Source organism: Stenella coeruleoalba, assembly GCF_951394435.1.
Source record: "Stenella coeruleoalba genome assembly, chromosome: 6".
Lineage (NCBI taxonomy): Eukaryota > Metazoa > Chordata > Mammalia > Artiodactyla > Delphinidae > Stenella > Stenella coeruleoalba.
In genome coordinates, this window is record NC_137151.1 from 114,796,737 (window position 1) to 114,820,571 (window position 23,835).

At 37.7% G+C, this 23,835-nt stretch overlaps 1 protein-coding gene across 3 annotated transcripts in view; it reads right to left on the reverse strand.

Annotated features, from left to right (window-relative positions):
- Positions 1–23,835, reverse strand: part of DOCK10 (dedicator of cytokinesis 10) — a gene marked incomplete at its 5' end in the record, with an annotated part of 279,536 nt that overhangs the window by 240,654 nt on the left and 15,047 nt on the right. The gene's annotated exons all lie outside the window — the stretch shown is intronic.

The following is a 23,835-nucleotide window of genomic DNA, read 5'->3' on the forward strand; positions in this document are numbered from 1 at the left end:
ACAGAGGCCACATCAATATGCAAATTGCCACTGGCATTATAAACAGGCACCCAAAATGTTAGGCTCTGAAAGAAAGGTCTAGCTGCTCTCAGCTACAGCGTGAGTGGAAGCATCTAGAGTCAACGTGGCCTGAGCTGCTCTTTGAGATGAGCCCCACTGAGAACAGCCCGGTGGAGGAGCACGCTCGATGCAGGTATGATCTGAATGGAAACTAGCTCATGTGTACTCCCTGGGAGAAGAAAAACAAAGTGCCACCCGAATTCATTAAGGAGAGAGAACTTGAAAATGGCTTTACATGGTATTATTACTATCAGTAACAATTCAATATTATATATGCCATGTCTCCAGATATCTCAGAATGAGGCCCCACTCATTCAAAATTTGAAATCCACAGCAGGCAGGGGAAAAAGTTCCCCTCCATTGCACGAAGGGAAACTTGAGACCCAGACACTGACTTAACTGGTCACAGGTTATACTAAAGGCTGAAGGCTCTCCACCTGGGTTAGACTCTACTCTGGACCAGACCATAACGGACAGTAACGACATAGGATCCTTTCACACAAAGCAAAGGCTGGAAGTATCCTGAATCATCTCTGTGTTAAATAAGGAGCTCTGGAAAGTATTTGGAGGCATGCATGACAATTAGGGAGACTATATAAATCATCCAAGATATACTTCCTAAGTTCATTTTATTTCATTAATAATTTCATACTCAATTCCATCTGCTTTCACTTTATTTTCAAAGTAAAAAAAAGGAAGATAATTCCCAAATCCTTTAATCTACTTGTGTAGCAACATCTGTTTTCTAAGTTTTATACTCAGCTTTCAAAAAATTACAGTGCCCATATAACTTAGCTTTTCCATCATATAATCAAAAAGAGATATTAAAAATAAAACTAGTATATACACCTTGTTAGAGTTGACAAGGCACTTACAGCTTACAAACCACATATCTCATTTGATGTCATAAATAATAACAATAATAATAGTAATAATGGTTAATAATTATGAACATTGACTGTATAAAAAATATGTTAAAAATAACTTGCTTTTTCTTTTCCTCTAAAATCAGGAACAAGACAAAAGTGCCCACTCTTGCCACTTCCATTTAATATAGTATTGGAAGTCCTAGCCATAGCAATCAGACAAGAACAAGAAATAAAAGGCATCCAAATTGGGAGGGAAAATGTAAAACTGTTACTATTTGCAGATGAAATTATACTACACACAGAAAACCCTAAAGTCTCCACCAAAAAGCTATCAGAACTAATAAATGAATTCAGTAAATTTGCAGGATACAAGACTGATATACAGAAATCTGTTGTTTGGCTATACACTAATAATGAACTATCAGAAGGAGAATTAAAGAAAACTGTCCATTTATAATTTATAATTGCATAAAAAGAATAAAATACTTAGGAAAAAATTTAACAAAGGAGGTGAAAGACCTACACTCTGAAAATTTTAAGACAATGAAGAAGGAAATTGAAGATACAAATAAATGGAAAGATATCCCATGTTCATGGATTGGAAGAATTAATATTGTTAAAATGTCCATACTACCCAAAGCAATCTACACAGTTAATGAAATCCCTATCAAAATACCCATGACATTTTTTCACAGAACTAGAACAAATAATCCTAGAATTTATATGGAACCACAAAATACCCTGAATAGTCAAAGCAATCTTGAGAAAAAAGAACAAAGCTGAAAGTATCGTGCTTCTGATTGCAGACTTGCTACAAAGTAGTATAATACTGCTTTGTAATCAAAACAACATGGTCCTGATACAAAACCAGACACATAGATCAATGGAACAGAATACAGAGCCCAGAAATAAACCCATGCCCTTATAAGCAATTAACCTATGACAAAGGCAAGAATAAACAATGGAGAAAAAACAATAAGGGGTGCTAAGAAAACTGGACAGCCATGTAAAAGAATGAAATTAGAACATTTTCTCATACCATATACAGACATAAACTCAAAATGGATTAAAGACCTAAATGTAAGACCAGAAGCCATAAAATTCCTAGAAGGAAACACTGTTATAACACTCTTTGACATAAATCATAGCAATATTTTTTGAATCTGCCTCCTAATGCAAAAGAAACAAAATTAAAAATAAACAAATGGGGCCTAATTAAAATTTAAAACTTTTGCACAGCAAAGGAAACCATCAACAAAATGAAAAAAAACTACTTAATGGGAAAAAATATTTGCAAAGGATATTGCTGATAAGGGGTTAATAATTAAAATATATAAACAGTTCATACAACTCAATATAAAAAAAAAAAGAAAACCCAAATAACCCTATTTAAAAATGGGCAGAAGACCTGAATAGACATTTTTCCGAAAAAGACACACAGGTGGCTAACAGGCACATTAAAAGATGTTCAACATCATTAAACATCAGAGAAATGCAAATCAAAACCACAATGAGTTATCACTTCACACCTGTCAGAATGGCTACCATCAAAAAACAACAAATAATAAATGTTGGCAAGGATGTGGAGATAAGGGAACCCTAGTACACTGTTGGTGGGAATGCACATTGGTGCAGCCAGCCACTGTGGAAAGGAACATGGAGGGTTCTCAAAAAACTAAAAATAGAACTACCATATGACCCAGCAATTCCACACCTGGGTATATATTTGTGACAAAAACCAAAAACACCAATTGGAAAAGATATGTGCACTCCAATGTTCATAGTAGCACTATTTATGATAGCCAAGACATGGAAGCAACACAAGTGCCCATCAACAGAAGACTGGACTAAGAAGATGTGGTATAGATATCACAATGGAATATTACTCAGCCATAAAAAGAATGTAATTCTGCCATCTGAAACAACATGGATGGACCTAGAGGGTATTATGCTTAGTGAAAGACAAATACTGCATGTTATCACTTATATGTAGAATCTAAAAAATAAAACAAATGAGTGAAAATAGCAAAACAGAAAGAGAATTACAGATAAAAAGAACAGATTAGAGTCCCTCCTATCAGGAAGCCTGCACAAGCCTCTTAGATAGCCTCATCCACCAGAGGGCAGACAGCAGAAGCAAAAAAAACTACAATCCTGCAGCCTGTGGAATGATAACCACATTCACAGAAAGACAGACAAAATGAAAAGGGAGACGACTATGTACTAGATGAAGGAATAAGATAAAACCCAAGAAAAACAACTAAATGAAGTGGAGACAGGCAACCTTTCAGAAAAAGAATTCTGAATAATGATAGTGAAGATGATCCAGGACCTTGGGAAAAGAATGGAGTCAAAGATCGAGAAGATGCAAGAAATGTTTAACAAAGACCTAGAAGAATTAAAGAACAAATAAACAGAGATGCACAATAGAATAACTGAAATGAAAAATACACTAGAAGGAATCAATGGCAGAATAACTGAGGCAGAAGAACAGATAAGTGACCTGGAAGACAGAATGGTGGAAATCACTGTTGCGGAACAGAATAAGGAAAAATGAATGAAAAGAAATGAAGACAGCCTAAGAGACCTCTGGGACAACATTAAATGCACCAACATTCACATTATAGGGGTCCCAGAAGGAGAAGACAGAGAGAAAGGACCCGAGAAAATATTTGAAGAGATTATAGGTGAAAAATTCCCTAACATGGGAAAGGAAATAACCACGCAAGTCCAGGAAGAGCAGAGAGCCCCAGGCAGGATAAACCCAAGGAGAAACATGCCGAGACACACAGTAATCAAATTTACAAGAATTAAAGACAAAGAAAAATTATTAAAAGCAACAAAGGAAAAACGGCAAATAACATACAAGGGAACTCCCATAAGGTTAAAAGCTGATTGCTCAGCAGAAACTCTACAAGCCAGAAAGGAGTGGCATGATACATTCAAAGTGATGAAAGGGAAGAAGCTATAACCAAGATTACTCTAGCCAGCAAGGATGATCTCATTCAGATTTGACGGAGAAATCAAAAGCTTTACAGACAGGCAAAAGCTAAGAGAATTCAGCACCACCAAACCAGCTCTACAACAAATGCTAAAGGAACTTCTCTAAGTGGGAAACACAAGAGAAGAAAAGGACCGACAAAAACAAACCCAAAACAATTAAGAAAATGATAATAGGAACACACATATTGATAATTACCTTAAATGTGAATGGATTAAATGCTCTAACCAAAAGACATAGGCATTCTGAATGGATACAAAAACAAGAACCATATATATGCTGTCTACAAGACACCCACTTCAGACCTAGGGACACATACAGACTGAAAATGAAGAGATGAAAAAAGATATTCCATGAAAATGGAAATCAAAAGAAAGATGGAGTAGCAATACTCATACCAGTTAAAATAGACTTTAAAATAAAGAATGTTGCAAGAGACAAGAAAGAACACTACATAATGATCAAGGGATCAATCCAAGAAGAATATATAACAATTATAAATATATATGCACCCAACATAGGAGCATAAGGCAGATGCTAACAGCTATAAAAGAGGAAATCGACAGTAACACAATAATATCTTGGGAATTTAACACCTCATTTACACCAATGGAGAGATCATCCAGACAGAAAATTAATAAGGAAACACAAGCTTTAAATGACACAATATATCAGATAGATTTAATTGATATTTACAGGACATTCCATCTGAAAACAGCAGATTACATTTTCTTCTCAAGTGCACACAGAATATTCTCCAGGATAGATCACCTCCTGGAGTCACAAATCAAGCCTCAGTAAACCTGGGTCACAAGTCAAGCCTCAGTAATTTTAAGAAAATTGAAATCATATCAAGCATCTTTTCCGACCACAATGTTATGAGATTAGAAATAAATTACAGGGGGAAAAATATAAAAAACACAAATACATAGAGGCTAAACAATACGTTACTAAATAACCAAGAGATCACTGCATAAATCAAAGAGGGAATCAAAAATACCTAGAGACAAATGACAATGAAAACACGATGATCCAAAACCTATGGGATACAGCAAAAGCAGTTCTAAGAGGGAAATTTATAGCAATACAATCCTACCTCAAGAAACAAGAAAAATCTCAAATAAAAAATCTAACCTTACACCTAAAGGAACTAGAGAAAGAAGAACAAACAAAACCCAAAGTTAGTAGAAAGAAAGAAATCATGCAGATCAGAGCAGAAATAAATGAAATAGAAACAAAGAAAACAATAGCAAAGATCAATGAAACTAAAAGCTGGGGGCTTCCCTGGTGGCGCAGTGGTTGAGAGTCCGCCTGCCAATGCAGGGGACACGGGTTTGTGCCCTGGTCCGGGAAGATCCCACATGCCACAGCACGGCTAGGCCTGTGAACCATGGCCACTGAACCTGTGCATCTGGAGCCTGTGCTCCACAACGGGAGAGGCCACAACAGTGAGAGGCCTGTGTACCGCCAAACAAACAAACCAAAACCTAAAAGCTGGTTCTTTGAGAAGATAAAGTTGATAAACCTTTAGTCAGACTCATCAAGAAAAAGAGGGAGAGGACTCAAATCAATGAAATTAGAAATGAAAAAGGAGAAGTTACAATGGACACTGCAGAAATACAAAGCATCATAAGAAAATACTACAAGCAACTCTGCCAATAAAATGGGCAACCTGGGAGAAATGAACAAATTCTTGGAAAGGTATAACCTTCCAAGACTGCACCAGGAAGAAATAGAAAATATGAACAGACCAATCACAAGTAATGGAATTGAAACTGTGATTAAAATCTTCCAACAAACAAACGTCCAGGACTGGATGGCTTCACAGGTGAATTCTATCAAACATTTAGAGAACAGCAAACACCCAACCTTATCAAACTCTTCCAAAAAATTGCAGAGGAAGGAACACTCCCAAATTTATTCTATGAAGCCACCATCACCCTGATATCAAAACCAGAAAAAGATATCACAAAAAAAGAAAATTACAGACCAATACCACTGATGAATATAGATGCAAAAGTCCTCAACAAAATACTAGCAAACAGAATCCAACAACACATTAAAAGATCATACACCATGATCAAGTGGGATTTAACCAAAGGATGCAAGAATTCTTCAATATATGCAAATCAATGAATGTGTTACACCATATTAACAAATTGAAGAATAAAATCCATATGATCATCTCAATAGATGGAGAAAAAGCTTCTGACAAACTCAATACCCATTTATGATAAAAATTCTCCAGAAACTGGGCATAGAGGGAACCTACCTTGACATAATAAGGGCCATATAAGACAAACCCACAGCAAAGATCATTCTCAATGGTGAAAAACTGAAAGCATTTCCCCTAAGATCAGAAACAAGACAAGGATGTTCACTCTTGCCACTATTATTCAACATAGTTTTGGAAGTTCTAGCCATGGCAATCAGAGAATACAAAGAAATAAAAGGAATACAAATTGGAAAAGAAAGAGTAAAACTGTCACTGTTTGCAGATGACATGATACTATATGTAGATAATCCTAAAGATGCCACCAGAAAACTACCAGGGCTAATCAATGAATTTGGTAAAGTTGCAGGATATAAAATTAATGCACAGATATCTCTTGCATTCCTATACACTAACAACAAAAGATCAGAAAGAGAAATTAAGGAAACATTCCCTTTCACCATTGCAACAGAAATAATAAAATATCCAGGAATAAACCTACCTAAGGAGGTAAAAGACCTGTACTCAGAAAACTAAAAGACACTGATGAAAGAAATCAAAGGTCACACAAACAGATGAAGAGTTATACCATGTTCTTGCATTGGAAGAATCAATATTGTGAAAATGACTATACTACCCAAAGCAATCTACAGATTCAATGCAATCTCTATCAAATTACCAATGGCATTTTTTACAGAACTAGAACAAAATATCTTAAAATTTGTATGGAGACACAAAAGACTCCGAAAAGCCAAAGCAATCTTTAGGGGAAAAAAAGGAGCTGGTGGAACCAGACTCCCTGACTTCAGACTATACTATAAAGCTACAGTAATCAAGACAGTACGGTAATGGCACAAAAACCGAAATATAGATCAAGGGAATAGGATAGAAAGCCCAGAGATAAACCCATATACCTATGGTCAACTAATCTATGACAAAGGAGGTAAGGATATACAGTGGAAAAAACACAGTCTCTTCAATAAGTGGTGCTGGGAATACTGGACAGCTACGTGTAAAAGAATGAAATTAGAGCACTCCCTAACATCATGCACAAAAATAAACCCCAAATGGATTAAAGACCTAAATGTAAGGCCAGACACTATAAAACTCTTAGAGGAAAACATGGGAAGAACACTCTTTGACATAAATCACAGCAAGATCTTTTATGACCCACCTCCTAGAGTAATGGAAATAAAAACAAAAATAAACAAATGGGACCTGATGAAACTTAAAAGCTTTTGCACAGCAAAGGAAACTATAAACATGATGAAAAGACAACCTTCAGAATGGGAGAAAATATTTGCAAATGAATCAATGGACAAAGGATTAATCTCCAAAATATATAAACAGCTCATGCAGGTCAATATTAAAAAAACAAACAACCTAATCAAAAAATGGGCAGAAGAACCAAGTAGACATTTCTCCAAAGAAGACATACAGATGGTCAAGAGGCACATGAAAAGTGCTCAACATCACTAATTATTAGAGAAATGCAAATCAAAACTACAATGAGGTATCACCTCACACTGGTTAGAATGCGCATCATCAGAAAATCTACAAACAACAAATGCTGGAGAGGGTGTGGAGAAAAGGGAACCCTCTTGCACTGTTGCTGGGAATGGAAATTGATACAGCCACTCTGGAGAACAGTATGGAGGTTCCTTAAAAAATGAAAAATAGAATTACCATATGACCCAGCAATCCCACTACTGGGCATAATACCCTGAGAAAACCATAATTCAAAAAGACACATGTACCCCAATGTTCACTGAAGCACTATTTACAATAACCAAGTCATGGAAGCAACCTAAATGCCCATCGACAGATGACTGGATAAAGAAGATGTGGTACATATATACAATGGACTATTACTCAGCCATAAAAAGGAACGAAATCAGGTCATTTGTAGAGACATAGATGGACCTAGAGACTGTCAAACAAAGTAAGTCAGAAAGAGAAAAACAAATATCGTATATTAACACATATATGTGGAGCCTAGAAAAATGGTACCAATGAACTGGTTTGTAAGGCAGAAATAGAGACACAGATGTAGAGAACAAACGTACGGACACCAAGGGGGGAAGGCTGGGGGTGGTGGGGGTGGAATGAATTGGGAGATTGGGATTGACATGTATACACTGATGTGTATAAAACAGGTAACTAATAAAAAATAAAATAGAACATACATTTTAAAGTGATTAAAAAAAAAAAAAGAACAGACTAGTGGTTACCAGTGGGGATGGGGAGGAAGCAGGACAGGGAATGGTATTGAAGGGTACAAACTACTATGTATGAAGTGGATAGGCTGCAGGAGTGTATTGTACAGCACAGGGAAATATAGCCATTATTTTGTGGTGATTTTGAATGGAGTATAATCTATAAAAATGTTAAGTCGCTCTGTTGTACACCTGAAACTAACATGATGTTGTTAATCAACTATATTTCAATGTTAAATATTAGAAAAAAATTTTTAATTATTTGCTTTTTAAAAAATTCAATCTTCACAAAAACTCTGTAAGGCAGGTGTGATTATTGTCCCTATTTTTACAGAAAAGAAAACTGAACCCCAGAAAGATTCTGTTAGTTGTCCCAAGTCACACAGGCTCTAATATTCATAAGCCTTTGTTGCATATCAAAACATTTAGAAATTTATTTTCCTGGCTAGCTACAGCACAGTTAAATAATAATTCAGTCTCGATTAATACTCGAGTTAATTAACATCGAGGAAAGTACATAATTTCTTTGTTAAAATCAAACCACATTCTCTTTCAGTGCAAATACATCGAGTTTCTTGTACTCTAGAGGAAAACAAGAAAATAATCATTTACATATTGGATAACAAGCATCATCAAAACCCCCTGAATGGACTTCCCTGGTGGCTCAGTGGTTAAGAATCCACCTGTCAATGCAGGGGACACGGGTTCCATCCCCCGTCTGGGAAGATCCCACATGCCTCAGAGCAACAAAGCCCGTGAGCCACAACTACTGAGCCTGTGCTCTAGAGCCCGCGAGCCGTAACTACTGAAGCCCACGCACCTAGAGCCAGTGCTCTGCAACAAGAGAAGCCACTGCAATGAGAAACCCACTCACGGCAACGAAGAGTAGCCCCCGCTCGCCACAATGAGAGAAAGTGTGTGCAGAGCAACGAAGACCCAACGCAGCCAAAATAAATAAATAAATACAATTAGTTAAAAAAACGAACAAACCCTGAATATAAAGGTCCCTGATCACTCAAAAGTACATTTAATGGTGCTCAAAGATTTAAACGTGCTGCTGTGAAAGGTATGGTGAGGCTTATTCTGAAGTATTATGTCTCAGAAATGGTTCTAGGAGAAATATAATTAAACCCCATTCACTAATCTGTGTTTCTGTAAACCGGTAAAATCATGAAAAGAAAGTTCATGATTCTGACATGAAGGAAATTATGTAGGTCAGATTGCTGTGGCCAAAGTGAAGTGGAGAGTTAGGACGTGTGTGTCAATCAAGCTAGATTCTCAAATCATCTAGATAATAAGCACTTCAACACTTCACTCTGCTTGGTTTGGAGCAACCTAATCTCTCTGCCACTGACCTTACTTTATAACAGCCATCAGGGATAGCATCCTACATGTGTTCAATGCCTGTTTTCGAAAGAGGAATTTACAATTTCCTTTGGTTCTCTTCTGTTCAAACACTGACTCCCTAGAAACACTGACATCATAAAATTAAGACAGAAAAGTCAGCACAGGCTGTAGGTGTGTGTGTGTGCGGGGGGCTACTCTTTGTTGCGCGCGGGACAGGGCAGGGAGAGGGAGGGAGAGAAAGGAGGTGGTAATAACAGGTGAGGAAAAGTAGTTAAGTAGCTCAAGAAATATTGAGCTTTCCAAGCATTTAAGAAACTTACATATTTTTCTTCCTTCCTTTTTCTGTGTATTTTAGCAAACTTCCCCTTAGGCAACAGTCATAATTTAAAAATCTTTAGGAAACATACTTGTCTAGTTCTTCTTATGAGGACATTGTGAATTTAAATAAAAAAACAATCAGACTCATCCCTGCTGGTTGAAGCTTCCCAAACTCATCTGCTGATTGTGCAAGCCCAAGATAAGACATGGTCTCCAAGACCAGGGATAGACGGATGCCCAGTAAGAGAACCATATCGACCCCTTCAGGGGAGTTTGGCTGAGCTCGGCCAGAGTAGGGGACCATTAGGCATGACAGGGCTCCCTGACAAGAGTTTCATCAAAGTGCACAGAAATTAAACAACAGCTTGAGTTCTCCATGGAAATGAATGTCCCCTTTTTCTTCTAGGACCTCACGGTTCCCAACATAAAAAGTTTTTCTTTTAGTGAGATGTTTGGTTGTAATAATGGTGGGATTTTGAAGATATCTGCCACAAAGAATTTCAGAATTTTAGATATATATAGTACTTAGCATTATGTTCTCCTTGAATATAATTTATATTGTATTAAACTGTAGAATTAAACTGTGTTAGAGCATCATCTCCTTATCTTAATATATTATAGCATTTTTAGATAAAATCCAAAATTTTCTTTCACTCAATTAGAATGTTTTAGCCACTAAGCTGATCTCAACACAAGAACATCCAAAATGTCATTTCAGAAATTTCTCAATGTCTCCAAAAAATATATGAGAAAAGCGTTTTTGGCTACTATGACATTTTATAACTGTAAGAAGTAGCCAATATCATTAAAAAATTTCTGGCAGTCAGAATATGAAGGTTATTTTTAAAAAAGAAATACAACTTAAAAACTCATTGGAAACAAACACTTATAGCATTTGGAATAAAAATTCTCAAATCAAAATGTGGATTTTAAGCCCACATTTTGCCTCTGGGAATTTTCAAATGATATTACCTACTTCCTAGGGTAACTAGATATCATGGTAGCCTATTTTCTCACAGATCTTTTGGAGACAGTGAATATTTTTGAAATGATATTTTGGGTGTTTCTGTGTTGAGAAAAAGCTCAGTTATTGAAAAATTGCAATTAAGTGTAGGGAAATTTCCTTATAAAAAATAGAAAAGATTTTTAAAAATAAAAGTTGCTATGCTATTATTATAGAATATTATAGTATACCAAAGTATTGGTATAAATACGAAGTATACTCTGCTTTGTAATTGATGAGATTACTCAGCTTACATTTATTGTGATTAGTTATTGATGTAGTTAATGTCTAAAAGTTTATTTTGAGATGTCTACTAATCATGCCTTTTGTTGTGTCTTTTTTCTTATTATGTGTTAGGTTGGAAAGATATGCTTTAAATTCTTTTTCTCCTCTGCTGGTTTAGGAGCTCGACATTTTATTTCTCCTCTGAATTTTAATGTAACTGAATTTATTATTTTTCTCTTTCATATCTTTGATCTAATTTCTCTGAATTTTATTTTGTGTGAATTCAGTACTATCTTTTAATACATTAGTTGTCTCTTGAACTGGGTCTAGTCTGAAGTTTATTCCTTAATTTCAGGGGCTATCATTTTCATTTCCATGATTTTAAAAATCTATATGTTCTTGTTTTGTTATTCTTTTTACAGCCACTTATTCGTCTTTACCTCTTGGATATTCTAAAGTAAACTCCATTGTAAGGGGACACAAAATACTTTTGTGTGGTTATAATGTAATTGGTGACTGATCTCTTATCACCTGCCTGTTCTCATCTGAAGGTTGAATAAAAGTCTTACTGACTCTTGGAAACAGAGAGTCTGGGTCAGTGGGGGAGGGCATAGTTTGGAAGTGACCACTTTATGATCATTTGGGATTTTCTCAACTTAGTGTGTGATACAAAATTTGTAATAGTGAACTGTTTTTTTTTTAAACTTACTAATATATTCAATAAGTAAAAATATATAAATAAAAACGTTTTCCTTTTATTTTTTCCCACAGAAGCTGGAAGACAGCCAAAGTATATTTCATTATTTTTACAGTAATGCAACTTGTGCACTTTGTGTGATGGAACTTTTATTAGATCACCACTTTTCGATGATGGCAGGGTTTTACTATAGTTTTAAAGAAGTATTTTCCAGATTACACTATTATTTCCTTGTAATCAGGACTAAATTCATCTTTTGATTGTTGATTTAAGGGGACACTTTGGTTAGCATTCATTTTCCTCACATGTTCTGGCATTTTAGCATGCAGACTCGAGACAGAGTAGGGAGTCATCTCCTACTCTGTAGGGGGTGTCTTTCCACCCGGGCCTGGTAACTCCATCACATGGTGACTGGAGAGACCCAAGATCCAGGCCAGCTGGTAGACTGGCCAAGGCTGAGAAGCTGTATTTAAGGAATATGGCTCTTAGGAATGGGACAGGGATGGTGGCTTTTTCCATGCTTATTCAAGGACACTGAAGCTCCATTCTAATTCCTGGTTTCCAGTTTTGAGTCTGATTTCAGATGCCTACCTTGAATGAGCACCCATTTCTCAGAGCCAATACCCCTGTTCTATTTCCAGTTCTGCCACCTGTTTCTTGTTTCCAGTCTCCCCTTACTGCTCTGTGTTTCTGTTTCATTTCTATTTTTATTTGAAAGACTTTTAAAAATCTTTACACCTGATAGGGATAGGAAAGGTGGAGTAGGGGCCTTGAAATGTCAACTAAATAAAATAAAATATCACTAACTAAAAAGAAAACTAATCAACCAGAATAAGAACATTTGGGCCAGAAATTTCACTCAGACTCTTTAAGCTTCAGTTTCCCCATCCTAGAGTTTTTGCTGAGACTTAAATGAGATGGGATTATGTTAAGATAATCCCATCTTAAAATTATTTGCAAACTGTAAAACCATAAAACATTATGTACTATTTGTGTTTGTTCTCAAGTCTATCGTGGATGCTTCATTAGAGTCAGATAGCGTTAATGGGTCTTGTTAACAGGTTTGTCACTAGCATATAAGTTGCTTTCTAAATGTCTTACTATGGCCTTTATTTTATAAAATACGCAAGTAAAAATGAAAAATAGAATAGTTGGTCTACATGTCAAGACTTTCTGTTTTTATTTGGACTTACAATATGTAGACAACTTCTTAGATTTAATACTCAAAACATGGGTCACTTTTAATAATATGTCATAATTTGTATCTGTATAGAAGCTTTTGACTAAAAAAGAGAAAGTTTCATGTTGATTGATATGAGCAAGAAGGCAAATATGTTATTAAAAATCTAGGTGGTGATATTATTTAAATGTACATTCTTTCCTAAATAGCAAATCCTCTTACTTATATTTTTAACTTCCCAAGCTAAAGCCCAAAGAAGACTAAAATTAAACCCAGAAAAACTTTTGAAAGGATTTCTTAACTAAATCTGGTATCCAATAATTTCACTTTTAGGAAATGGCAAGAGTGGTTGGATCATTCAGTCCAGCTTTGGGCCTTTGATATGCATTTGCAAAGGTTGTACATTATGAGTCCGTCAAAATGACCATTTAGGATGGAATTGACCATCCAACTTTTATTTTTGAAGACAGCTTAGCCAAAGAAACAAATCTCACTGTTCATGCAAAAGAGTCACAAGTTATACAGAAAGAAACAGAAATAAAATGACATTGTAGTGAGAGAAACAGGGCAACAGAGAGAGGGACAGTCAAAGACTGATTGATTGATTCGGCAGTCCGGCCTGGTATGCCATTTCGGTAAAACTTCTAAGGTAATTATTCAGCATGAATAGTTCTCCAGCTTGTCCATTTTCTTTTAGATTTCTAAACAGAATCTCTTAGTGACTTTTTTTCTGCTTTGTCAAAAAAAAAAAAAACGTGAACAGCACTGTCTAGCCAAAGAAGCCAATATTTGGAGATATGCCTACCACTCAAAAAAAGCAAAAAGGAAATGCTGGCTGGGCTGAATATGTTTAAGCTGGCTCTCTTTTTAGATCTCTACTAACAAAGTTAGGTTAATCATTGATGAAATCATCTAGAAAATTGAATCAAACAAAACCTTGTGTTGACTGAGTTATCCAAGGAATCCTGGTTTGGTCTCTAATTCTATTTATAATTGCATCTCTTCTTCCTTATCCCTGCCAACAGAGAACAGAGGTCACTGTCTGGTTGCCAGCCCCCATTGCCTGCCTTTCCATGTCAGCTACTCTGCTGGAATAACATGCATTCACGGTCATAGTGAGGTGGCCCCTAGGTTAGAGCTGTGCCACATCTCAAGTTTGACTGGATTTTCTACAGAAAGAAAGCTTTAAGGAATACTTTACTGAGGTGACAACTTGCTTGCCAAGTGCTGAATTCATACATTTTCAAAGAAAAATACAGTGCATGAGGAAGCCTTTTTTATAACCAATATTTTAAACAAAATATTTAGTCTCCTCTATTCTCTTCTGCGTATCATCGCAATCATGGGGACTAAATGGTTCATCTCTGTTTCTGAACAGCTGAAAGGGAGAAGTGCTGACCCAGGGATTGGAGTGGAAGGGATGTGAGTTGCCATTCCTTGCAGGACTGAATCAGGGGGCTGTGAAATGAGCAGTATGCATCCCATCTTAACCATCATTCTCTCCTTAGGACAGAGCATTCAGTTAGTTTCATGGAAGGGCACCAAATTGCAGCCAAAATTGGAGGGGGGAATTCTAGGCCTTTCCAAGTTATCAGGTAAATGTATGTAAAGCTCTGTTACCCTGCATGACAGACTCCAGGTCCATCCACCTCACTACAAATAACACAATTTTGTTTCTTTTTATGGCTGAGTAATATTCCATTGTATATATGTGCCACATCTTCTTTATCCATTCACCTGTAAATGGACACTAAGGTTGCTTCCATGTCCTGGCTATTGTAAATAGAGCTGCAATGAACATTGTGATACATGACTCTTTTTGAATTATGATTTTCTCAGGGTATATGCCCAGTCTGTCATACAGAGTGAAGTAAGTCAGAAAGAGAAAAACCAATACCGTATGCTAACACATATATATGGAATCTAAAAAAAAAAAAAAAATGGTTCTGAAGAACCTAGGGGCAGGATAGGAATAAAGACGTAGACTTGAGAATAGACTTGAGGACACAGGGAGGGGGAAGGGTAAGCTGGGACGAAGTGAGAGAGTGGCATGGACATATATACACTACCAAACGTAAAATAGATAGCTAGTGGGAAGTAGCCGCATAGCACAGGGAGATCAGCTCAGTGCTTTGTGACCACCTAGAGGGGTGGGATAGGGAGGGTGGGAGGGAGATGCAAGAGGGAGGGGATATGGGAATATACGTTTACATATAGCTGATTCACTTTGTTATCAGCAGAAACTAACATACCATCGTAAAGTAATTATACTCCAATAAAGACGTTAAAAAAAGCTCTGTTACCAATTAGCAACAATCTATTTTTGAGTGCCTGTCCATTTTCTAAACCTTTCCTTTTTTTTTTTTTTTGTTTGTTTTGTTTTTTTTTTTGCAGTACGTGGGCCTCTCACTGTTGTGGCCTCTCCCGTTGCGGAGCACAGGCTCCAGACGTGCAGGCTCAGCGGCCATGGCTCACGGACCCAGCCGCTCCGCGGCATGTGGGATCCTCCCGGACCAGGGCACGAACCTGCGTCTCCTGTATCGGTAGGCAGATTCTCAACCACTGTGCCACCAGGGAAGCCCTAAACCTTTCCTTTTGAATTGTTAAGAACACTTGGTAATTATGTAAGAGAGAAAACAGCCCTATGGGTTAGGCCACTGTGGAGACCAATCATCTTACAGTTTGTTCATCAGGTTCTCTGCCCGTGCAGCCCTCCATATGCTCAGGACCCCTGCTATGATGTGTGGGATTTTGAAGGAGTAAAGGCTGTCACCCTGACCACATGATGTGGTAGTTTCCTGAATGGATATGGAGAAATACCACATTTCCCAACTAATACAGGCTCTAGGTTTCCCAGATCTGAAGCAGAGTCTCATGGTTAACAAAAAAGAAGACAACTGTGAATTTGGTGGCTGGCAACTTCAAAGCTCAAGAGAGCATGGTTTAATTTTGTTTTCCTGGCTGAGATACAAATCTCCAAGCCAACCCCATTTCAGTGTCCCATGCTCCTGCCTGGTTTTCTTCTTTAAACCCATTTTTGCTACTCCTGGCATCTACTCCCTCCTGGCTTCCATTTGTCTCCAGCTGTTCAATGCCTACTATTTGCTGTCAAACACAGTGGCCTGCTCCACATTTCTCTGCCTCCAGGTCTTCCATCCTGAAGTGGATGGTTTATCCTCTCATCGCTGGCAGCGCCTTAGCAAACACAGCCCTGAGCTCTGGCTTGGGTATCAGGCTGGAATGTGAGGGTGAATAAAAAGATTGAAAGTATTTAATGTTGGGTTCTCATTCTGCAAAGATGGTCTACTGATTTCACAACCATTAAGAGGAGAATCAGCAGTCATAATCAGTATAATTTAGGTAAGTTCCCATGCTTTCAGTCAAGCGATGTGACCAACCGACAAGGCTAAACCAACAAGCTGAAGCCTGAAGACACGGGTGTCAATTACAGGCATACCTGCCACCCACATGTAGTTCTCGTGCCTCATTCCTTGTGAATCTAGCTCAGTCAGAGATACAGACTCAACGTATATGTAGCTATTTGTCTACACAGACAGAGCACTTACCTCTATGTCTTTTCAGAATTTGAAACTGCCAACAATCTAATGTTATTTTGCTCTCCTATTTTATAACCCTCACGTTTGTAATGATTCGTAAGTGAACGGTCTTGAAATCGCTATTAAAGTATGTCATATTTTTTAAAAAGGAGGAGTAACACTTTGAACTATATGTCCTCGGCATTTTGTTGAGAATAAGACATACATTTATATTCATCTGTGGTCAATATATGCTATAGAGCAGAACAGATGAGTCACAGCAAAGACCAAGATAAAAGATGGTGAACACATTGGCAAAGCAGCAGAGAAATCATGAGCTAATCACGAAACAAAGGATTTTTTTCTGCCGAACAATTTAACACAGCAACATATAATATTTCAGAAGCAACTTCCCCTATACTTTATGATGATTGTTCTCCAAATATCATACTTTATTACATTATGTGGATGAACAAAAGTGACACTGATGGCTATGATGGATTTTGCAGGGTTTCTCTCCTCTGAGTAGAGGTAGCTATTTTAAGATTCTAAGGGACAATTTGTCAACTTGATGGCAATCATAAAATGATGTCATTTTCTAAAAATGTGTTGCGAGCATCTCAACATGAGATGAATGAAACAACATTTGCTATCACTTAGGACAATCTCCATCCTCAGCAGTCTAATTTCTAAGATACACTAGAGCATTTCCTCCTATTCAAGAAAATAAAATTGGTTTAGATTCCCAAGAATCTTGTGTTTCAGACACATACACACCCCTCTTGCACTTGTATGAAGACAACTCCATAAATGTGATGGAATGCATATGTGACACAGAAATGTACTGTTTATATTCACTGGCTTTAAACACGTCTGTGAAGATAAAACAAGCAGCAATTTGTTTCAGGAACTCACTTTGGGGGAGAGTTGAGCAAAAGTCAAGGGAGTCTGCTGAATGTGAGGGGAGTTGGAGAGCTGTGTCTTGTGCTGAACAACTAATGTGGCAGGGACCAATAAATGGCAGAGATCCTAAACATTGTGTTCAGCAGTACATCCTGTGTCCATCAGAGAACTTGACAAGAGTACTAGGCAGTTGGTTAAACAGTGAGTAAATCATCAGTTCATCAATCTTTCATTTCCACTTAAGCTATGCAAATACTAATGCCTCCTCATCCCAATCTACGGCCCTACCTACCCACCCCAGGATGCCCATTTACGACTACTTCCCCATTCAAAACTGCCCTTACTGTTTATTTGAATGAATGTTATTTGTTTAAAACATGTTGTTAAGAAGGCGAGAGAAATGTGGGAAAAAGAGAAGCTCTGGCGAGGATTTATCCCTGAAGACCTTGCACCCTCTGGGGTGGAGCTCCATTCTATTCTGTGCTGAGGTTCGCACATCAAATACTTGCAACAGATCGCTACTTCCTGTATATGATCATATATATTGGTAGACTTTAGCTGTTTTGAATCTGCAATTTGATTTCCTAATTCAGTTGGGATAGAGGGTAGAAGAGTCATAAAGGTTTGTTGTTGTTTTGTTTGTTTGTTTTATTTCTCTCCCAGCTCTTCTCCAAGCCATACAAATTTGAGTGCCTGTGCTCTTCAGGAATCTCAAGGCCACTCCTAGAGATAAATCGACATGTCAGCATAACAAAACTGTTATGGTTTTATATTCATCTGTGGTCAATATAGTCTATAGAGCAGAACAGATGAGTCACAGCAAAGACCAAGATAAAAGATGGTGAGCACATTGGCAAAGCAGCAGAGAAATCATGAGCTAACTTTGGGAACTCGATCAGTTGGAAGTTCACCACAGAACACGAAGATGGGACCCAGACATTAAATAATTTACGACGGTCTACAAAGTTGTAAATATTTTCATTTCAATAAGTTATTTTTAATGAACTTTTGTAGGAACTGCTTTTCCAATTATTAAGTAACAAAAAGACACAAATCAGGTTGGATTCTACACTCAATAACGTTAAAAATGGCATTTTCCTAATTATGCATTTTTGACATTATGCTCCAAAATGCATAATGTTGTAATGTCCATACACACACACACACACACACACACACACACACACACACACACAGTATTTTACAAGAGCGTAGCTAAGATTGTGAGTTCTGGAGCTTGAGCGCTCTCTCTACCACTTAAAATTGTTTAATCTTGAGTAAGTTACTTAACCACTCAGTCCATGACTCTGGTTGGGTCAGACTGAGCTGCCAGCTCCATTTCTGCAGGTGCCCTTTCGCTTATTCCTTGAAGACTTCATTTTGCCAGAACCCGTACCATAGGGTCCCCACACCCAGCTCCACGTCACAAGCCTGATCAGCAGCAGCCCTGGGACAGTAAAAACGAGCCATTCTTTTATATCAAACTCACTTGCAAAACCGCACATTTTCATACAAGTGTAGAATCTAACTGTTAACCTAAACTGAAGGTCTAACAGAATCTTCTAATATAAAACTATATACTCCTACCAGAAGCTGTGCCAGAAAAAAATTGAGACTTCAGGCTGGGCATTTACTACAACTTCAAACTCAAACATTTTTATATTGTTCAGTTCAGTCTGATTTAAACAAAACATTTGCAAAAGAGATGCTTGGGGCCAGGAAAGTCTGTGGGCCAAATAGCCCTTCTGTCCCTAGATTTGAGCAAAAGTTCAAATAAATGGAATTTTCTTAAATGGAAACACCTGCTTGCATTTATTGTTGTGAATTTCATTATGAGAATTTTATACAGGACACTAATGTAGTGAATAATGAAGTCCATGAACTTGATGGTGGAAGAGGACTGATCCTAATTACCAACAGAGTTTTGAGAAAATGCTAACAAAACTTCAAAATGCAACTTAAATTCAAAAAATTTCCTCTACAAAAAGACTTCTAATAATCATCCTACCTTTAATCTCTGGAATACTTATTGATATAAACTCAAACCTTCCAAATATATGCTAAATTGTCAGCTTGAAAAAGAAACAAGAATAGTGAGTAAACATATAAAAAGATGCTCTACTTTGTGAACAGGGAAATGCAAATAAAATCAGCAATAGGATGCCATCTTACCCAGTAAACCAACAAAAATCAAAAAGCCTTGATAGTAAGTTTAAAAAGTGTGTGTGAGAATAGAAAGCAATATGGTCTTTTTGGAGACGATCTGGCAGCGTTGCTAAAGTTAAAGAAGGTGTGCCCTGGAGAAGTCCCTGCATTTGTGCACCAGGAGATTTAAAATAGAAAACAGCAAAACAAAAAATGGAGATAACCTAAATGTCCATTCATAGCAATAACTACTTTAGGAAAGTATCATCTGCAGATGTTAAAACAGTGGCTAAAGTATAAGGAGAAACAGAGGAGGGTCTCAGAGGTCTCCCTACAAGTTACTGGTTTATTACAGAGGGAACTGCTACGGGCTGAATGCTTGTGTTCCCCCACCCACCGGCCCAAATTTTTTGTTGAAACCCTAGTCTCCCAACGTGATGATATTTGGGGACGGGGCCTTTGGGAGGTAATTAGGTCATGGAGGTGAAGTCCTAGTGATGGGATTAATGTCATTTTAAGAGACACCAGAGAGCTTGCTTCCGTCTCAGCTCTCCACCACGTGAGGATGCACTGAGACAATGGCGTTCTGCACATGAGGAGGAGAGCCCTCATCAGACCCTAGATCTGCCTGTGTCTTAATCTTGGACTTCCCAGCCTCCAGAACTGTGAGAAATAAATGTTTGTTGTTTAAACCCCCTGGTCCATGGTGTTTTGTTATAGCTGCTCAAGTTGACTAAGGCAGGAACCTAGTAGCTTTAAAGGATAAACATGGCAGACACCATTGCAACTAAGTGACCAGCAATGGGACAAATTGACATCATGTACCCCCCCCCCGCCCCACAGGCTGCACTGGGGATACCCCATGGCTTCTGCTACATACCTGCCCCAAACAGTTTGGCTTGAATCTAATCGTGAGAATGCATCTGTATAAAACCAGACTGACGGCCATTCTACGAAGCAATGGACCTGTGTTGTTCAAAGTGTCAAGGTCAAGAAAGACATAGAAAGACTGAGAAACTGTTCCAATGAAAGAAAACTAAACAGATGTGACAGCTAAATGCAATGTCACCCTTGGATCTGGGACCAGAAAAAAAAAACAGTGGGTCAATTGGCAAAATCTTAAGAAGATGTATGGGCTAGATACTATTATTGTATCAATGTTAATTTCTTGGTTTTGATCATTCTAGTATAGGTATGTAAGAGAACTGCTTTAAGAAATATTCCTGAAGCAGTATTTTGAGGTAAAAGGGTATCATGTATGCCATTTATTCTCAAACATTTCAGGAAAACAATATTGTGTGTGTGTGTGCGTGTGTGTGTATGTGTGTGTGTGTTAAAGAGACAGAGAGAGAAACAGAGAGGCAAAAAGAGCCTGGAGGGAGAAAGAGAGAGAGAGAGAGAGAATGATTAATATTAAGTGTGGTAAAATGTTAAGATTTGGGGAATCTCAGTGAGAAGGGTACATGAGATTTTTCCACTAGTTTTTACTTCTTAATAAATCTGTCAATGATAACAAGTGCTAAAAACTATACTAAAAAACAAAAAAAACGGACAGACAGAACCCTAGGACAAATGGTAAAAGCAAAGCTATACATACAAAATCGCACAAAGAAGCATACACGCTCACAGTAAGAGAAAAAGGAAAAAAATATATATATCTATACATATAAAACGGAAGACAGCAACCAAATCAATAAACAAATCTACCAATGATGATAAACTCTAAATACTAAACTAAGATAAACATAAAACCAGAAACAAATTAGATCAATGGAACAGGAAAGAAAGCCCAGAGATAAAAGCACGCACATATGGTCACCTTATTTTTGATAAAGGAGGCAACAATATACAATGGAGAAAAGACAGCCTCTTCAATAAGTGATGCTGGGAACACTGGACAGCTACATGTAAAAGAATGAAATTAGAACACTCCCTAACACCATACACAAAAACAAACTCAAAATGGAGTAAAGACCTAAATGCAAGGCCAGACACTATAAAACTCTTAGAGGAAAACATAGGCAGAACACTTTATGACATAAATCACAGCAAGACACTTTTTGACCCACCTCCTAGAGAACTGAAAATAAAACCAAAAATAAACAAATGGGACCTAATGAAACTTAAAAGCTTTTGCACAGCAAAGGAAACCATAAACAGGACAAAAAGACAACCCTCAGAATGGGAGAAAATATTTGCAAATGAAGCAACTGACAAAGCATTAATCTCCAAAATATACAGGCAGCTCATGCAGCTCAATATCAAAAAAACAACCCAATCCAAAAATGTGCATAAGACATAAATAGACATTTCTCCAAAGAAGATATACAGACTGCCAACAAACACATGAAAGGATGCTCAACATCACTAATCATTAGAGAAATGCAAATCAAAACTACAATGAGGTATCACTTCACACCAGTCAGAATGGCCATCACCAAAAACTCTACAAACAATAAATGCTGGAGAGGGTGTGGAGAAAAGGGAACCCTCTTGCACTGCTGTGGGAATGTAAATTGATACAGCCACTGTGGAGAACAGTATGGAGGTTCCTTAAAAAACTAAAAATAGAACTACCATATGACCCAGCAGTCCCACTACTGGGCATATACCCTGAGAAAACCATAATTCAAAAAGACTCATGTACCTCAATGTTCACTGCAACTCTATTTACAATAAACAAGACATAGAAGCAACCTAAGTGTCCGTCTACAGATGAATGGATAAGGAAGATGTGGCACATATATATAATGGAATATTACTCAGCCATAAAAGGAAACAGAATTGAGTTATTTGTAGTGAGGTGGATGGACCTAGAGTCTGTCATACAGAGTGAAGTAAGTCAGAAAGAGAAAAACAAATACCGTATGCTAACATATATATATGGAATCTAAAAAAAAAAAATGGTTCTCATGAACCTAGGAGCAGGACAGGAATAAAGACACAGACGTAGAGAATGGACTTGAGGACATGGGGAGGGGGAAGGGTAAGCTGTGACGAAGTGAGAGAGAGGCATGGACATATATATACTACCAAATGTAAAACAGATAGCTCGTGGGAAGCAGCTGCATAGCACAGGGAGATCAGCTCAGTGCTTTGTGACCAACTAGAGGGGTGGGATAGGGAGGGTGGGAGGGAGACGCAAGAGGGAGGGGATATGGGGATATATGTGTAGGTACAGCTGATTCACTTTGTTATACAGCAGCAACTAACACACCACTGTAAAGCAATTATGCTCCAATAAAGATGTTAAAAAAATAAATCTGAATGCTCCTCAAAATAAAAAAGGAAAAGGAAAAAACGAAGCAGGGGAATGAATACTGAGGACATTTTGTTTAGTGGCTACTTCGCAGGAAGGAGGAGCTTGGGATGCAGAGAGGCGGACAGAGGCCTGTGAAGGTGCTGCTCATAGCGTTTCATAAACAGCACTTTCATCTCTAGTCTTTCAGGAATAAACATAGGCTCTAGATATTCTTTTTATATATGAAGCATTCATAGTTTATAACCAGGAAACCCATATTTGCCACAGAAGGCAGTACCCAGTGCAACTCAAGCTTCCAGGGTTTGGCTGGAGATGAGGGAAGGGTCCCTGGAGGAACTGGTATGTGAGAAGGCAGGTGAGGGAGAAAAGAGCCTTCTGGGCTGGGAAACACCCCGTCAGGGCCGTGCCTCACAGGTACATGTTGCACACCAGGTGCTCAGAGGTGGCCCCTGGGCCTTTGACAAGGGAGCAAAGGGAGGCTGGGGTCTGGAACTACCACATCAAAGATTTTCAGTGTTAGCACTGGGGCAATTAAATGTGTCTGTATTTCCCCCAGCAAACTGGATAATTCATAAACATTTAATGTCCAATTTATTGTAACTAACTGCAACTAGAAAAAAATATTTAGAAATGTTAGAAATGTTCAATGAGAAATGACAGGGGGTGCGCTTTGAAAAATAAAGAAATCGCAGACCTAAAATGCAATTTTTCCTCACAGCCACATCCATTCTTGAAAGGCAATAATTAAAATGGGTCCTTTTAAAAAATCTCTGAACCGGTTTCATTTTTTTGTCAGAAGCATTGGACTGAATGCTGGGCTATTATTTGCAAAGCTAGGTAATATTTAAGCATCTAAGTAAG